Source organism: Hyla sarda, chromosome 8, assembly GCF_029499605.1.
Source record: "Hyla sarda isolate aHylSar1 chromosome 8, aHylSar1.hap1, whole genome shotgun sequence".
Lineage (NCBI taxonomy): Eukaryota > Metazoa > Chordata > Amphibia > Anura > Hylidae > Hyla > Hyla sarda.
The window spans coordinates 150,003,956-150,021,653 of NC_079196.1; the positions used below are offsets into that span (position 1 = coordinate 150,003,956).

The 17,698-nt window shown below is 39.0% G+C and overlaps 1 protein-coding gene across 1 annotated transcript in view; it reads left to right on the plus strand.

The window, feature by feature from the left end:
• The window catches only part of LOC130284884 (uncharacterized), a 351,957-nt gene that overhangs the window by 227,650 nt on the left and 106,609 nt on the right, over positions 1-17,698 (plus strand). The gene's annotated exons all lie outside the window — the stretch shown is intronic.

The following is a 17,698-nucleotide window of genomic DNA, read 5'->3' on the forward strand; positions in this document are numbered from 1 at the left end:
TTGATTTTGACAGGAGGTGCCAATTTTTGTTATTACAAAAGCCTAGTATGAAGGAACTTTGTTGTTCTTACATCTGTATCTAAAATGTGTAGTTTTGCTATGTGTACATTTATACCAATATTGGGCTGTACTTGCCAGCTATTGTCATGATTTTATTGTATTCCTATTTGTACCTTTTTTTTTAACCCAAATGATAATTTGTTTTTATTATTGTCCATGATTTTTAACCAAAATCATGAGACTGAAACATTTTTTATTCATTTCAACAGTATATAACCCCTTTAGATGTTATGTATGTTGATTTGACAAAATTGGTGAATTAAAAAAATATTTGGGTTAAAAAATGTTGAGATTGTAGGCTATGGAAGCGTTTCTGTGTACTGTCATTTGCATAAAATGATGCAAAGAATTGGTCAGGCACCAATTTTGGAGATGGATAGGAAGGCTGTAGGGGAGGAGGAGGCCTCTATTAGGGTACAGTATCTTACATTTCGCTGTGCTCTCAATAGATAATACAGTAAAGTTTCCATAGCCAGCAATCTTAACTCTGTTTAATTTTGTACTATTTGATTTTGACTGGAGGTGGCCATGTTTTTTATTACAAAAGCCAAGTAATAAGGAACCTTGTTGTTTTTACATCTGTATCTAAAATGTATAGCTTTGCTATGTGTACATTTACACCAATATTGGGCTGTACTTGCCAGCTATTGTCATGATTTTATTGTATTCCTATTTATACCTTTTTTTAACCCAAATGATAATTTGTTTTTATTATTGTCCATGATTTTTAACCAAAATCATGAGACTAAAACATTTTTTCTTCACTTCAACAGCATATAACCACTTGAGACGTTATGCATGTTGATTTGACAAAATTGGTAAATTAAAAATATTTGGGTTAAAAAATGTTGAGATTGTAGGCTATGGAAGTGTTTCTGTGTACTGTCATTTGCATAAAATGATGCAAAGAATTGGTCAGGCACCAATTTTGGAGATGGATAGGAAGGCTGTAGGGGAGGAGGAGGCCTCTATTAGGGTACAGTATCTGACATTTCGCTGTGCTCTCAATAGATAATACAGTAAAGTTTCCATAGCCAGCTATCTTAACTCTGTTTAATACAGTGGTCCCTCAACATACAATGGTAATTCGTTCCAAACGAGCCATCGTTTGTTGAATCCATCGTATGTTGAGGGATTCGTGCAATGAAAAAGTATAAGAAGCTGTACTCACCTGTCCCCGCCGCTCGCGATGGTGTCCACGCCGCTCCCAATGGTGACCCCGGGCCTCCGCTGGACTCTCCTGGTCTTCTCCGGTCCTCTGCTGTCTTCCGCAAGGCCTTACTGGGCCTGCGTAGCAATGTCATTACGCCGCTGCTTACGCCATTCCTATTGGATGACGTGGGCAGCAGCGTATTGACGTCATCGGAGAGGGCCGAGAAGACACCGGAAGACCAGCGCTTGACCCGGAGGGCACCCCGGAGCATCGTGGAGGGGTAAGTAATACTTACCGCACCACACAGGGAACATTAAGCTGCTATCCGGCAGCAGCTTAAGCATTTTTCGCTGTCGGATAGCACTTGATGCGATGGCCCCGACATAAAAAAGCATCGTATGTCGATGCTGACATCGACATGCGATGGCCTCTGAGAGGCCATCGTATGTCGATTTGATCATATATCGGGGCCATCGTAGGTCGGGGGGGTCACTGTATTGTACTATTTGATTTTGACAGGAGCTGGCAATTTTTTATATTACAAAAGCCTAGTATGAAGGAAGTTTGTTGTTCTTATATCTGTATGTAAAATGTGTAGTTTTGCCATGTGTACATTTATACCAATAGTGGGCTGTACTTGCAAGCCATTATAATGATTTTTTTGTATTCCTATTTGTACCTTTTTTTTTAACCCAAATCATAGTTTGTTTTTATTATTGTCCATGATTTTTAAACAAAATCGTGAGACTGAAACATTTTTCTTCACTTCAACAGCATATAACCCCTTGAGACGTTTTGTATGCTGATTTGACAACATTGGTGAATTTTAAAAATTTGGGTTAAAAAATGTTGAGAATGTAGGCTATGGAAGCGTTTCTGTGTACTGTCATTTGCATAAAATGATGCAAAGAATTGGTCAGGCACCAATTTTGGAGATGGATAGGAAGGCTGTAGGGGAGGAGGAGGCCTCTATTAAGGCACAGTATCTAACATTTCGCTGTGCTCTCAATAGATAATACAGTAAAGTTTCCATAGCCAGCTATCTTAACTCTGTTTAATATTGTACTATATGATTTTGACAGGAGGTGCCAATTTTTGTTATTACAAAAGCCTAGTATGAAGGAACTTTGTTGTTCTTATATCTGTATCTAAAATGTGTAGTTTTGCTATGTGTACATTTATACCAATATTGAGCTGTACTTGCCAGCTATTGTCATGAGTTTATTGTATTCCTATTTTTTTTGTATTCCTTTTTTATTGTATTCCTTTTTTAACCCAAATCATAGTTTGTTTTTATTATTGTCCATGATTTTTAACCAAAATCATGAGACTGAAACATTTTTTATTCATTTCAACAGTATATAACCCCTTGAGATGTTATGTATGTTGATTTGACAAAATTGGTGAATTAAAAAAATATTTGGGTTAAAAAATGTTGAGATTGTAGGCTATGGAAGCGTTTCTGTGTACTGTCATTTGCATAAAATGATGCAAAGAATTGGTCAGGCACCAATTTTGGAGATGGATAGGAAGGCTGTAGGGGAGGAGGAGGCCTCTATTAGGGCACAGTATCTAACATTTCGCTGTGCTCCCAATAGATAAAACAGTAAAGTTTCCATAGCCAGCTATCTTAACTCTGTTTAATATTGTACTATATGATTTTGACAGGAGGTGCCAATTTTTGTTATTACAAAAGCCTAGTATGAAGGAACTTTGTTGTTCTTATATCTGTATCTAAAATGTGTAGTTTTGCTATGTGTACATTTATACCAATATTGGGCTGTACTTGCCAGCTATTGTAATGATTTTATTGTATTCCTATTTGTACCTTTTTTTTTAACCCAAATCATAGTTTATTTTTATTATTGTCCATGATTTTTAACCAAAATCATGAGACTGAAACATTTTTCATTAATTTCAACAGCATATAACCCCTTGAGACGTTATGTATGTTGATTTGACAAAATTGGTGAATTAAAAAAAATTTGGGTTAAAAAATGTTGAGATTGTAGGCTATGGAAGCGTTTCTGTGTACTGTCATTTGCATAAAATGATGCAAAGAATTGGTCAGGCACCAATTTTGGAGATGGATAGGAAGGCTGTAGCGGAGGAGGAGGCCTCTATTAGGGCACAGTATCTAACATTTCGCTGTGCTCCCAATAGATAATACAGTAAAGTTTCCATAGCCAGCTATCTTAACTCTGTTTAATATTGTACTATTTGATTTTGACAGGAGGTGCCAATTTTTGTTATTACAAAAGCCTAGTATGAAGGAACTTTGTTGTTCTTACATCTATATCTAAAATGTGTAGTTTTGCTATGTGTACATTTATACCAATATTGGGCTGTACTTGCCAGCTATTGTCATGATTTTATTGTATTCCTATTTGTACCTTTTTTTTAACCCAAATCTTAGTTTGTTTTTATTATTGTCCATGATTTTTAACCAAAATCATGAGACTGAAACATTTTTTATTCATTTCAACAGTATATAACCCCTTGAGATGTTATATATGTTGATTTGACAAAATTGGTGAATTAAAAAAATATTTGGGTTAAAAAATGTTGAGATTGTAGGCTATGGAAGCGTTTCTGTGTACTGTCATTTGCATAAAATGATGCAAAGAATTGGTCAGGCACCAATTTTGGAGATGGATAGGAAGGCTGTAGGGGAGGAGGAGGCCTCTATTAGGGTACAGTATCTAACATTTCGCTGTGCTCTCAATAGATAATACAGTAAAGTTTCCATAGCCAGCTATCTTAACTCTGTTTAATTTTGTACTATTTGATTTTGACTGGAGGTGGCCATGTTTTTTATTACAAAAGCCAAGTAAGAAGGAACCTTGTTGTTTTTACATCTGTATCTAAAATGTATAGCTTTGCTATGTGTACATTTACACCAATATTGTGCTGTACTTGCCAGCTATTGTCATGATTTTATTGTATTCCTATTTATACCTTTTTTTTTAACCCAAATGATAATTTGTTTTTATTATTGTCCATGATTTTTAACCAAAATCATGAGACTAAAACATTTTTTCTTCACTTCAACAGCATATAACCACTTGAGACGTTATGTATGTTGATTTGACAAAATTGGTGAATTAAAAAAAATTTGGGTTAAAAAATGTTGAGATTGTAGGCTATGGAAGCGTTTCTGTGTACTGTCATGTGCATAAAATGATGCAAAGAATTGGTCAGGCACCAATTTTGGAGATGGATAGGAAGGCTGTAGGGGAGGAGGAGGCCTCTATTAGGGCACAGTATCTAACATTTCGCTGTGCTCCCAATATATAATACAGTAAAGTTTCCATAGCCAGCTATCTTAACTCTGTTTAACCCCTTAAGGACATAGGGCGTATCCATACGCCCCCGTTTCCAAGTCCTAAAGGACCGAGGGCGTATGGATACGCCCTGAGCATTTCCGGCCCCCACCGCTAGCCGGAGGGGAGCCGAAGCCGGATGCCTGCTGAAATCGTTCAGCAGGCATCCCGGCATATCGCCCAGGGGGGTCATTATGTCCCCCCATGTCGGCGATTGCCGCAGATCGCTGGACAATTCAGTCCAGTGATCTGCGGCAGATTCCGGGTCAATCGGGTCTCCAGTGACCCGATGACCCGGAATTACTGGCTGATCGGGGCCGCCCCGAACAGCCATTGCCAGCATGGGTGAGGTGGCACTGGTGCCACCTCACGATCGCCCTGATTCGTCGGCCGGATTACCGGCCGACCAATCAGGGCGCCTGCTGCGGGTGTCACTCCCGCAACCCGCTCCGCCCCTCTTTCGGAGTACGTGAGCGGGTGCGGGAAGACGACCCCCGGTGCTGGGGACTCCGATCCCCGGCGTCCCTGTTGGGATCGGGGCCCCAGGAGCAGCGGCGGCGGCGGAGACGACGAGGGACTGACCTGTGCTGCTGGATCGTTGGAGGTGAGTGACAGCTTCCTGCTGTTGCTTAGCAACAGCTCCCAGCATGCAACAAGGGCATGCTGGGAGCTGTAGTTATGCAACAGCAGGAGGCAGACCACCACAACTCCCAGCATGCCCTTATGGGCATGCTGGGACTTGTAGTTTTGCAACAGCTGGAGGCACATTCTTTCTATGGAAAAGTGTACCTTCAGCTGTTGTGTAACTACAACTCCCAGCTTGCACAATCAGCTAAAGTGCATGCTGGGAGTTGTAGTGGTGCATCTGGTGGTTGCATAACTACAACTCCCAGCATGCCCGTTGGCTGTCGGTGACTGCTGAGAGTTGTAGTTTTGCAACAGCTGAAGGCACACTGAGTTAAGTAGTAAACCAGTGTGTCTCCAGCTGTTGCATAACTACAATCCCCAGCATCCCCAGCCAATGTAGTATGCCTCCGGCTGTTGCATAACTACAAGACCCAGCATGCCCTTCCGCTGTCCGTACATGCTGGGGGTTGTAGCTTTTGCAACAGCTGAAGGCACACTGGTTGCAAAACACTGAGTTTGTTACCAAACTCGGTGTTTCACAACCTGTGTGTCTCCAGCTGTTGCAAAACTACAACTCCCAGCATGCACTGATAGACCGTACATGCTGGGAGTTGTAGTTTTGCAACAGCTGGATGTTTCCCCCCCCCCCCCAATGTGAATGTACAGGGTACACTCACATGGGCGGAGGATTACAGTAAGTATCCGGCTGCAAGTTTGAGCTGCGGCAAATTTTCTGTCGCAGCTCAAACTGCCAGCGAGAAACTACTGTGAACCCCCCGCCCATGCGACTGTACCCTAAAAACACTACACTACACTAACACAAAATAAAGTAAAAAACACTACATATACACATACCCCTACACAGCCCCCCTCCCCTCCCCAATAAAAATGAAAAACGTCTGGTACGTCACTGTTTCCAAAACGGAGCCTCCAGTGGTTGCAAAACTACAACTCCCAGCATGCACTTATAGACCCTACATGCTGGGAGTTGTAGTTTTGCAACAGCTGGATGTTCCCCCCCCCCAATGTAAATGTACAGGGTACACTCACATGGGCGGAGGATTACAGTAAGTATCCGGCTGCAAGTTTGAGCTGCGTCAAATTTTCTGCCGCAGCTCAAACTGCCAGCGAGAAACTACTGTGAACCCCCGCTCGTGTGACTGTACCCTAAAAACACTACACTACACTACCACAAAATAAAATAAAAAGTAAAAAACACTACATATACACATACCCCTCCACAGCCCCCCTCCCCTCCCCAATAAAAATGAAAAACGTCTGGTACGCCACTGTTTCCAGAACGGAGCCTCCAGCTGTTGCAAAACAACTACTCCCAGTATTGCCAGATAGCCACTGACTGTCCAGGCATGCTGGGAGTTTTACAACAGCTGGAGGCCCCCTGTTTGGGAATCACTGGCGTAGAATACCCATATGTCCACCCCTATGTAATCCCTAATTTAGACCTCAAATGCGCATGGCACTCTCACTTTGGAGCCCTGTCGTATTTCAAGGCAACAGTTTAGGGTCACATATGGGGTATCGCCGTACTCGGGAGAAATTGGGCTTCACATTTTGTGGGGTATTTTTTGCTATTACCCTTTTTAAAAATGTAAAATTTTTGGGAAACCAAGCATTTTAGGTAAAAAAAATATAATTTTTTTTGACATATTCTAAAGTCGTGAAACACCTGTGGGGTATTAAGGTTCACTTTACCCCTTGTTACGTTCCCTGAGGAGTCTAGTTTCCAAAATGGTATGCCATGTGTGTTTTTTTGCTGTTCTGGCACCATAGGGGCTTCATAAAGGTGACATGCCCCCCAAAAACCATTTGACGCTCCTTCCCTTCTGATCCCTCTACTGCGCCCGCTGAACAATTAACATAGACATATGAGGTATGTGCTTACTCGAGAGAAATTGGCTTTCAAATACAAGTAAAAATTTTCTCCTTTTTACCCCTTTCAAAAATGCAAAAATTGGGTCTACAAGAAAATGCGAGTGTAAAAAATGAAGATTTTGAATTTTCTCCTTCACTTTGCTGCTATTCCTGTGAAACACCTAAAGGGTTAATACACTTACTGAATGTCATTTTGAATACTTTGGGGGGTGTAGTTTTTATAATGGGGTCTTTTATGGGGCATTTCTAATATGAAGGCCCTTCAAATCCACTTCAAACGTGAACTGGTCCATGAAAAATAGCGAGTTTGAAAATTTTGTGAAAAATTTCAAAATTGCTGCTGAACTTTGAAGCCCTCTGGTGTCTTCCAAAAGTAAAAACTCATAAATTTTATGATGCAAACATAAAGTAGACATATTGTATATGTGAACCCAAAAAAATATATATTTTGAATATCCATTTTCCTTACAAGCAGAGAGCTTCAAAGTTAGAAAAATGCAAAATTTTCATTTTTTTCATCAAATTTGGTGATTTTTCACCAAGAAAGGATGCAAGTTACCATAAAATTTTACCACTAAGTTAAAGTAGAATATGTCACGAAAAAACAATCTCGGAATCAGAATGATAACTAAAAGCATTCCAGAGTTATTAATGTTTAAAGTGACAGTGGTCAGAATTGCAAAAAACGCTCCGGTCCTTAAGGTGAAAAATGGCTCGGTCCTTAAGGGGTTAATATTGTACTATTTGATTTTGACAGGAGGTGCCAATTTTTGTTATTACAAAAGCCTAGTATGAAGGAACTTTGTTGTTCTTACATCTGTATCTAAAATGTGTAGTTTTGCTATGTGTACATTTATACCAATATTGGGCTGTACTTGCCAGCTATTGTCATGATTTTATTGTATTCCTATTTGTACCTTTTTTTTAACCCAAATCTTGGTTTGTTTTTATTATTGTCCATGATTTTTAACCAAAATTATGAGACTGAAACATTTTTTATTCATTTCAACAGCATATAACCCCTTGAGACGTTATGTATGTTGATTTGACAAAATTGGTGAATTAAAAAAATATTTGGGTTAAAAAATGTTGAGATTGTAGGCTATGGAAGCGTTTCTGTGTACTGTCATTTGCATAAAATGATGCAAAGAATTGGTCAGGCACCAATTTTGGAGATGGATAGGAAGGCTGTAGGGGAGGAGGAGGCCTCTATTAGGGTACAGTATCTAACATTTCGCTGTGCTCTCAATAGATAATACAGTAAAGTTTCCATAGCCAGCTATCTTAACTCTGTTTAATACAGTGGTCCCTCAACATACAATGGTAATTCATTCCAAACGAGCCATCGTTTGTCGAATCCATCGTATGTTGAGGGATTCGTGCAATGAAAAAGTATAAGAAGCTGTACTCACCTGGTCCTGGTCTTCTCCGGTCCTCTGCTGTCTTCCGCAAGGCCTTACTGGGCCTGCGTAGCAATGTCATTACGCCGCTGCTTACGCCATTCCTATTGGATGACGTGGGCAGCAGCGTATTGACGCCATCGGAGAGGGCCAAGAAGACACCGGAAGACCAGCGCTTGACCCGGAGGGCACCCCGGAGCATCGTGGAGGGGTAAGTAATACCGCACCACACAGGGAACATTAAGCTGCTATCCGGCAGCAGCTTAGGCGTTTTTCGCTGTCGGATAGCACTTGATGCGATGGCCCCGACATAAAAAAGCATTGTATGTTGATGCTGACATCGACATGCGATGGCCTCTGAGAGGCCATCGTATGTCGATTTGATCATATGTCGGGGCCATCGTAGGTCGGGGGGGGGGTCACTGTATTGTACTATTTGATTTTGACAGGAGCTGGCAATTTTTTATATTACAAAAGCCTAGTATGAAGGAAGTTTGTTGTTCTTATATCTGTATGTAAAATGTGTAGTTTTGCCATGTGTACATTTATACCAATAGTGGGCTGTACTTGCAAGCCATTGTAAGTATTTTTTTGTATTCCTATTTGTACCTTTTTTTTAACCCAAATCATAGTTTGTTTTTATTATTGTCCATAATTTTTAAACAAAATCATGAGACTGAAACATTTTTCTTCACTTCAACAGCATATAACCCCTTGAGACGTTATGTATGCTGATTTGACAACATTGGTGAATTTTAAAAAATTGGGTTAAAAAATGTTGAGAATGTAGGCTATGGAAGCGTTTCTGTGTACTGTTTGTTGCATAAAATGATGCAAAGAATTGATCAGGCACCAATTTTGGAGATGGATAGGAAGGCTGTAGGGGAGGAGGAGGCCTCTATTAGGGTACAGTATCTAACATTTCGCTGTGCTCTGAATAGAAAATACAGTAAAGTTTCCATAGCCAGCTATCTTAACTCTGTTTAATATAGTGGTCCCTCAACATACAATGGTAATTCGTTCCAAACGAGCCATCGTTTGTTGAATCCATCGTATGTTGAGGGATTTGTGCAATGAAAAAGTATAAGAAGCTGTACTCACCTGTCCCCGCCGCTCGCGATGGTGTCCACGCCGCTCCCAATGGTGACCCCGGGCCTCCTCTGGACTCTCCTGGTCTTCTCCGGTCCTCTGCTGTCTTCCGCAAGGCCTTACTGGGCCTGCGTAGCAATGTCATTACGCCGCTGCTTACGCTATTCCTATTGGATGACGTGGGCAGCAGCGTATTGACGTCATCGGAGAGGGCCGAGAAGACACCGGAAGACCAGCGCTTGACCCGGAGGGCACCCCGGAGCATCGTGGAGGGGTAAGTAATACTTACCGCACCACACAGGGAACATTAAGCTGCTATCCGGCAGCAGCTTAAGCATTTTTCGCTGTCGGATAGCACTTGATGCGATGGCCCCGACATAAAAAAGCATCGTATGTCGATGCTGACATCGACATGCGATGGCCTCTGAGAGGCCATCGTATGTCGATTTGATCATATGTCGGGGCCATCGTAGGTCGGGGGTGTCACTGTATTGTACTATTTGATTTTGACAGGAGCTGGCAATTTTTTATATTACAAAAGCCTAGTATGAAGGAAGTTTGTTGTTCTTATATCTGTATGTAAAATGTGTAGTTTTGCCATGTGTATATTTATACCAATAGTGGGCTGTACTTGCAAGCCATTATAATGATTTTGTTGTATTCCTATTTGTACCTTTTTTTTTAACCCAAATCATAGTTTGTTTTTATTATTGTCCATGATTTTTAAACAAAATCATGAGACTGAAACATTTTTTCTTCACTTCAACAGCATATAACCCCTTGAGACGTTTTGTATGCTGATTTGACAACATTGGTGAATTTTAAAAATTTGGGTTGAAAAATGTTGAGAATGTAGGCTATGGAAGCGTTTCTGTGTACTGTCATTTGCATAAAATGATGCAAAGAATTGGTCAGGCACCAATTTTGGAGATGGATAGGAAGGCTGTAGGGGAGGAGGAGGCCTCTATTAAGGCACAGTATCTAACATTTCGCTGTGCTCTCAATAGATAATACAGTAAAGTTTCCATAGCCAGCTATCTTAACTCTGTTTAATATTGTACTATATGATTTTGACAGGAGGTGCCAATTTTTGTTATTACAAAAGCCTAGTATGAAGGAACTTTGTTGTTCTTATATCTGTATCTAAAATGTGTAGTTTTGCTATGTGTACATTTATACCAATATTGGGCTGTACTTGCCAGCTATTGTCATGAGTTTATTGTATTCCTATTTTTTATTGTATTCCTTTTTTAACCCAAATCATAGTTTGTTTTTATTATTGTCCATGATTTTTAAACAAAATCATAAGACTGAAACATTTTTCTTCACTTCAACAGCATATAACCCCTTGAGACATTATGTATGCTGATTTGACAACATTGGTGAATTTTAAAATTTTTTGTTAAAAAATGTTGAGAATGTAGGCTATGGAAGCGTTTCTGTGTACTGTCATTTGCATAAAATGATGCAAAGAATTGGTCAGGCACCAATTTTGGAGATGGATAGGAAGGCTGTAGGGGAGGAGGAGGCCTCTATTAGGGCACAGTATCTAACATTTCGCTGTGCTCCCAATAAATAATACAGTAAAGTTTCCATAGCCAGCTATCTTAACTCTGTTTAATATTGTACTATTTGATTTTGACAGGAGGTGCCAATTTTTGTTATTACAAAAGCCTAGTATGAAGGAACTTTGTTGTTCTTACATCTGTATCTAAAATGTGTAGTTTTGCTATGTGTACATTTATACCAATATTGGGCTGTACTTGCCAGCTATTGTCATGATTTTATTGTATTCCTATTTGTACCTTTTTTTTAACCAAAATCTTAGTTTGTTTTTATTATTGTCCATGATTTTTAACCAAAATCATGAGACTGAAACATTTTTTATTCATTTCAACAGTATATAACCCCTTGAGATGTTATGTATGTTGATTTGACAAAATTGGGGAATTAAAAAAATATTTGGGTTAAAAAATGTTGAGATTGTAGGCTATGGAAGCGTTTCTGTGTACTGTCATTTGCATAAAATGATGCAAAGAATTGGTCAGGCACCAATTTTGGAGATGGATAGGAAGGCTGTAGGGGAGGAGGAGGCCTCTATTAGGGCACAGTATCTAACATTTCGCTGTGCTCCCAATAAATAATACAGTAAAGTTTCCATAGCCAGCTATCTTAACTCTGTTTAATATTGTACTATTTGATTTTGACAGGAGGTGCCAATTTTTGTTATTACAAAAGCCTAGTATGAAGGAACTTTGTTGTTCTTACATCTGTATCTAAAATGTGTAGTTTTGCTATGTGTACATTTATACCAATATTGGGCTGTACTTGCCAGCTATTGTCATGATTTTATTGTATTCCTATTTGTACCTTTTTTTTTAACCCAAATGATAATTTGTTTTTATTATTGTCCATGATTTTTAACCAAAATCATGAGACTGAAACATTTTTTATTCATTTCAACAGTATATAACCCCTTTAGATGTTATGTATGTTGATTTGACAAAATTGGTGAATTAAAAAAATATTTGGGTTAAAAAATGTTGAGATTGTAGGCTATGGAAGCGTTTCTGTGTACTGTCATTTGCATAAAATGATGCAAAGAATTGGTCAGGCACCAATTTTGGAGATGGATAGGAAGGCTGTAGGGGAGGAGGAGGCCTCTATTAGGGTACAGTATCTTACATTTCGCTGTGCTCTCAATAGATAATACAGTAAAGTTTCCATAGCCAGCAATCTTAACTCTGTTTAATTTTGTACTATTTGATTTTGACTGGAGGTGGCCATGTTTTTTATTACAAAAGCCAAGTAATAAGGAACCTTGTTGTTTTTACATCTGTATCTAAAATGTATAGCTTTGCTATGTGTACATTTACACCAATATTGGGCTGTACTTGCCAGCTATTGTCATGATTTTATTGTATTCCTATTTATACCTTTTTTTAACCCAAATGATAATTTGTTTTTATTATTGTCCATGATTTTTAACCAAAATCATGAGACTAAAACATTTTTTCTTCACTTCAACAGCATATAACCACTTGAGACGTTATGCATGTTGATTTGACAAAATTGGTAAATTAAAAATATTTGGGTTAAAAAATGTTGAGATTGTAGGCTATGGAAGTGTTTCTGTGTACTGTCATTTGCATAAAATGATGCAAAGAATTGGTCAGGCACCAATTTTGGAGATGGATAGGAAGGCTGTAGGGGAGGAGGAGGCCTCTATTAGGGTACAGTATCTAACATTTCGCTGTGCTCTCAATAGATAATACAGTAAAGTTTCCATAGCCAGCTATCTTAACTCTGTTTAATATAGTGGTCCCTCAACATACAATGGTAATTCGTTCCAAACGAGCCATCGTTTGTTGAATCCATCGTATGTTGAGGGATTCGTGCAATGAAAAAGTATAAGAAGCTGTACTCACCTGTCCCCGCCGCTCGCGATGGTGTCCACGACGCTCCCAATGGTGACCCCGGGCCTCCGCTGGACTCTCCTGGTCTTCTCCGGTCCTCTGCTGTCTTCCGCAAGGCCTTACTGGGCCTGCGTAGCAATGTCATTACGCCGCTGCTTACGCTATTCCTATTGGATGACGTGGGCAGCAGCGTATTGACGTCATCGGAGAGGGCCGAGAAGACACCGGAAGACCAGCGCTTGACCCGGAGGGCACCCCGGAGCATCGTGGAGGGGTAAGTAATACTTACCGCACCACACAGGGAACATTAAGCTGCTATCCGGCAGCAGCTTAAGCATTTTTCGCTGTCGGATAGCACTTGATGCGATGGCCCCGACATAAAAAAGCATTGTATGTCGATGCTGACATCGACATGCGATGGCCTCTGAGAGGCCATCGTATGTCGATTTGATCATATATCGGGGCCATCGTAGGTCGGGGGTGTCACTGTATTGTACCATTTATACCAATAGTGGGCTGTACTTGCAAGCCATTATAATGATTTTTTTGTATTCCTATTTGTACCTTTTTTTTAACCCAAATCATAGTTTGTTTTTATTATTGTCCATGATTTTTAAACAAAATCATGAGACTGAAACATTTTTTCTTCACTTCAACAGCATATAACCCCTTGAGACGTTTTGTATGCTGATTTGACAACATTGGTGAATTTTAAAAATTTGGGTTAAAAAATGTTGAGAATGTAGTCTATGGAAGCGTTTCTGTGTACTGTCATTTGCATAAAATGATGCAAAGAATTGGTCAGGCACCAATTTTGGAGATGGATAGGAAGGCTGTAGGGGAGGAGGAGGCCTCTATTAAGGCACAGTATCTAACATTTCGCTGTGCTCTCAATAGATAATACAGTAAAGTTTCCATAGCCAGCTATCTTAACTCTGTTTAATATTGTACTATATGATTTTGACAGGAGGTGCCAATTTTTGTTATTACAAAAGCCTAGTATGAAGGAACTTTGTTGTTCTTACATCTGTATCTAAAATGTGTAGTTTTGCTATGTGTACATTTATACCAATATTGGGCTGTACTTGCCAGCTATTGTCATGATTTTATTGTATTCCTATTTGTACCTTTTTTTTAACTCAAATCTTAGTTTGTTTTTATTATTGACAGGAGGTGCCAATTTTTGTTATTACAAAAGCCTAGTATGAAGGAACTTTGTTGTTCTTACATCTGTATCTAAAATGTGTAGTTTTGCCATGTGTACATTTATACCAATAGTGGGCTGTACTTGCAAGCCATTATAATGATTTTTTTGTATTCCTATTTGTACCTTTTTTTTAACCCAAATCATAGTTTGTTTTTATTATTGTCCATGATTTTTAAACAAAATCATGAGACTGAAACATTTTTTCTTCACTTCAACAGCATATAACCCCTTGACACCAATTTTGGAGATGGATAGGAAGGCTGTAGGGGAGGAGGAGGCCTCTATTAAGGCACAGTATCTAACATTTCGCTGTGCTCTCAATAGATAATACAGTAAAGTTTCCATAGCCAGCTATCTTAACTCTGTTTAATATTGTACTATATGATTTTGACAGGAGGTGCCAATTTTTGTTATTACAAAAGCCTAGTATGAAGGAACTTTGTTGTTCTTACATCTGTATCTAAAATGTGTAGTTTTGCTATGTGTACATTTATACCAATATTGGGCTGTACTTGCCAGCTATTGTCATGATTTTATTGTATTCCTATTTGTACCTTTTTTTTAACTCAAATCTTAGTTTGTTTTTATTATTGACAGGAGGTGCCAATTTTTGTTATTACAAAAGCCTAGTATGAAGGAACTTTGTTGTTCTTACATCTGTATCTAAAATGTGTAGTTTTGCTATGTGTACATTTATACCAATATTGGGCTGTACTTGCCAGCTATTGTCATGAGTTTATTGTATTCCTATTTTTTTTTGTATTCCTTTTTTAACCCAAATCATAGTTTGTTTTTATTATTGTCCATGATTTTTAAACAAAATCATAAGACTGAAACATTTTTCTTCACTTCAACAGCATATAACCCCTTGAGACGTTATGTATGCTGATTTGACAACATTGGTGAATTTTTAAATTTTTTGTTAAAAAATGTTGAGAATGTAGGCTATGGAAGCGTTTCTGTGTACTGTCATTTGCATAAAATGATGCAAAGAATTGGTCAGGCACCAATTTTGGAGATGGATAGGAAGGCTGTAGGGGAGGAGGAGGCCTCTATTAGGGCACAGTATCTAACATTTCGCTGTGCTCCCAATAAATAATACAGTAAAGTTTCCATAGCCAGCTATCTTAACTCTGTTTAATATTGTACTATTTGATTTTGACAGGAGGTGCCAATTTTTGTTATTACAAAAGCCTAGTATGAAGGAACTTTGTTGTTCTTACATCTGTATCTAAAATGTGTAGTTTTGCTATGTGTACATTTATACCAATATTGGGCTGTACTTGCCAGCTATTGTCATGATTTTATTGTATTCCTATTTGTACCTTTTTTTTAACTCAAATCTTAGTTTGTTTTTATTATTGTCCATGATTTTTAACCAAAATCATGAGACTGAAACATTTTTTATTCATTTCAACAGTATATAACCCCTTGAGATGTTATGTATGTTGATTTGACAAAATTGGGGAATTAAAAAAATATTTGGGTTAAAAAATGTTGAGATTGTAGGCTATGGAAGCGTTTCTGTGTACTGTCATTTGCATAAAATGATGCAAAGAATTGGTCAGGCACCAATTTTGGAGATGGATAGGAAGGCTGTAGGGGAGGAGGAGGCCTCTATTAGGGCACAGTATCTAACATTTCGCTGTGCTCCCAATAAATAATACAGTAAAGTTTCCATAGCCAGCTATCTTAACTCTGTTTAATTTTGTACTATTTGATTTTGACTGGAGGTGGCCATGTTTTTTATTACAAAAGCCAAGTAATAAGGAACCTTGTTGTTTTTACATCTGTATCTAAAATGTATAGCTTTGCTATGTGTACATTTACACCAATATTGGGCTGTACTTGCCAGCTATTGTCATGATTTTATTGTATTCCTATTTATACCTTTTTTTAACCCAAATGATAATTTGTTTTTATTATTGTCCATGATTTTTAACCAAAATCATGAGACTAAAACATTTTTTCTTCACTTCAACAGTATATAACCCCTTGAGATGTTATGTATGTTGATTTGACAAAATTGGGGAATTAAAAAAATATTTGGGTTAAAAAATGTTGAGATTGTAGGCTATGGAAGTGTTTCTGTGTACTGTCATTTGCATAAAATGATGCAAAGAATTGGTCAGGCACCAATTTTGGAGATGGATAGGAAGGCTGTAGGGGAGGAGGAGGCCTCTATTAGGGTACAGTATCTAACATTTCGCTGTGCTCTCAATAGATAATACAGTAAAGTTTCCATAGCCAGCTATCTTAACTCTGTTTAATATAGTGGTCCCTCAACATACAATGGTAATTCGTTCCAAACGAGCCATCGTTTGTTGAATCCATCGTATGTTGAGGGATTCGTGCAATGAAAAAGTATAAGAAGCTGTACTCACCTGTCCCCGCCGCTCGCGATGGTGTCCACGCCGCTCCCAATGGTGACCCCGGGCCTCCGCTGGACTCTCCTGGTCTTCTCCGGTCCTCTGCTGTCTTCCGCAAGGCCTTACTGGGCCTGCGTAGCAATGTCATTACGCCGCTGCTTACGCTATTCCTATTGGATGACGTGGGCAGCAGCGTATTGACGTCATCGGAGAGGGCCGAGAAGACACCGGAAGACCAGCGCTTGACCCGGAGGGCACCCTGGAGCATCGTGGAGGGGTAAGTAATACTTACCGCACCACACAGGGAACATTAAGCTGCTATCCGGCAGCAGCTTAAGCATTTTTCGCTGTCGGATAGCACTTGATGCGATGGCCCCGACATAAAAAAGCATTGTATGTCGATGCTGACATCGACATGCGATGGCCTCTGAGAGGCCATCGTATGTCGATTTGATCATATATCGGGGCCATCGTAGGTCGGGGGTGTCACTGTATTGTACTATTTGATTTTGACAGGAGCTGGCAATTTTTTATATTACAAAAGCCTAGTATGAAGGAAGTTTGTTGTTCTTATATCTGTATGTAAAATGTGTAGTTTTGCCATGTGTACATTTATACCAATAGTGGGCTGTACTTGCAAGCCATTATAATGATTTTTTTGTATTTCTATTTGTACCTTTTTTTTTAACCCAAATCATAGTTTGTTTTTATTATTGTCCATGATTTTTAAACAAAATCATGAGACTGAAACATTTTTTCTTCACTTCAACAGCATATAACCCCTTGAGACGTTTTGTATGCTGATTTGACAACATTGGTGAATTTTAAAAATTTGGGTTAAAAAATGTTGAGAATGTAGGCTATGGAAGCGTTTCTGTGTACTGTCATTTGCATAAAATGATGCAAAGAATTGGTCAGGCACCAATTTTGGAGATGGATAGGAAGGCTGTAGGGGAGGAGGAGGCCTCTATTAAGGCACAGTATCTAACATTTCGCTGTGCTCTCAATAGATAATACAGTAAAGTTTCCATAGCCAGCTATCTTAACTCTGTTTAATATTGTACTATATGATTTTGACAGGAGGTGCCAATTTTTGTTATTACAAAAGCCTAGTATGAAGGAACTTTGTTGTTCTTATATCTGTATCTAAAATGTGTAGTT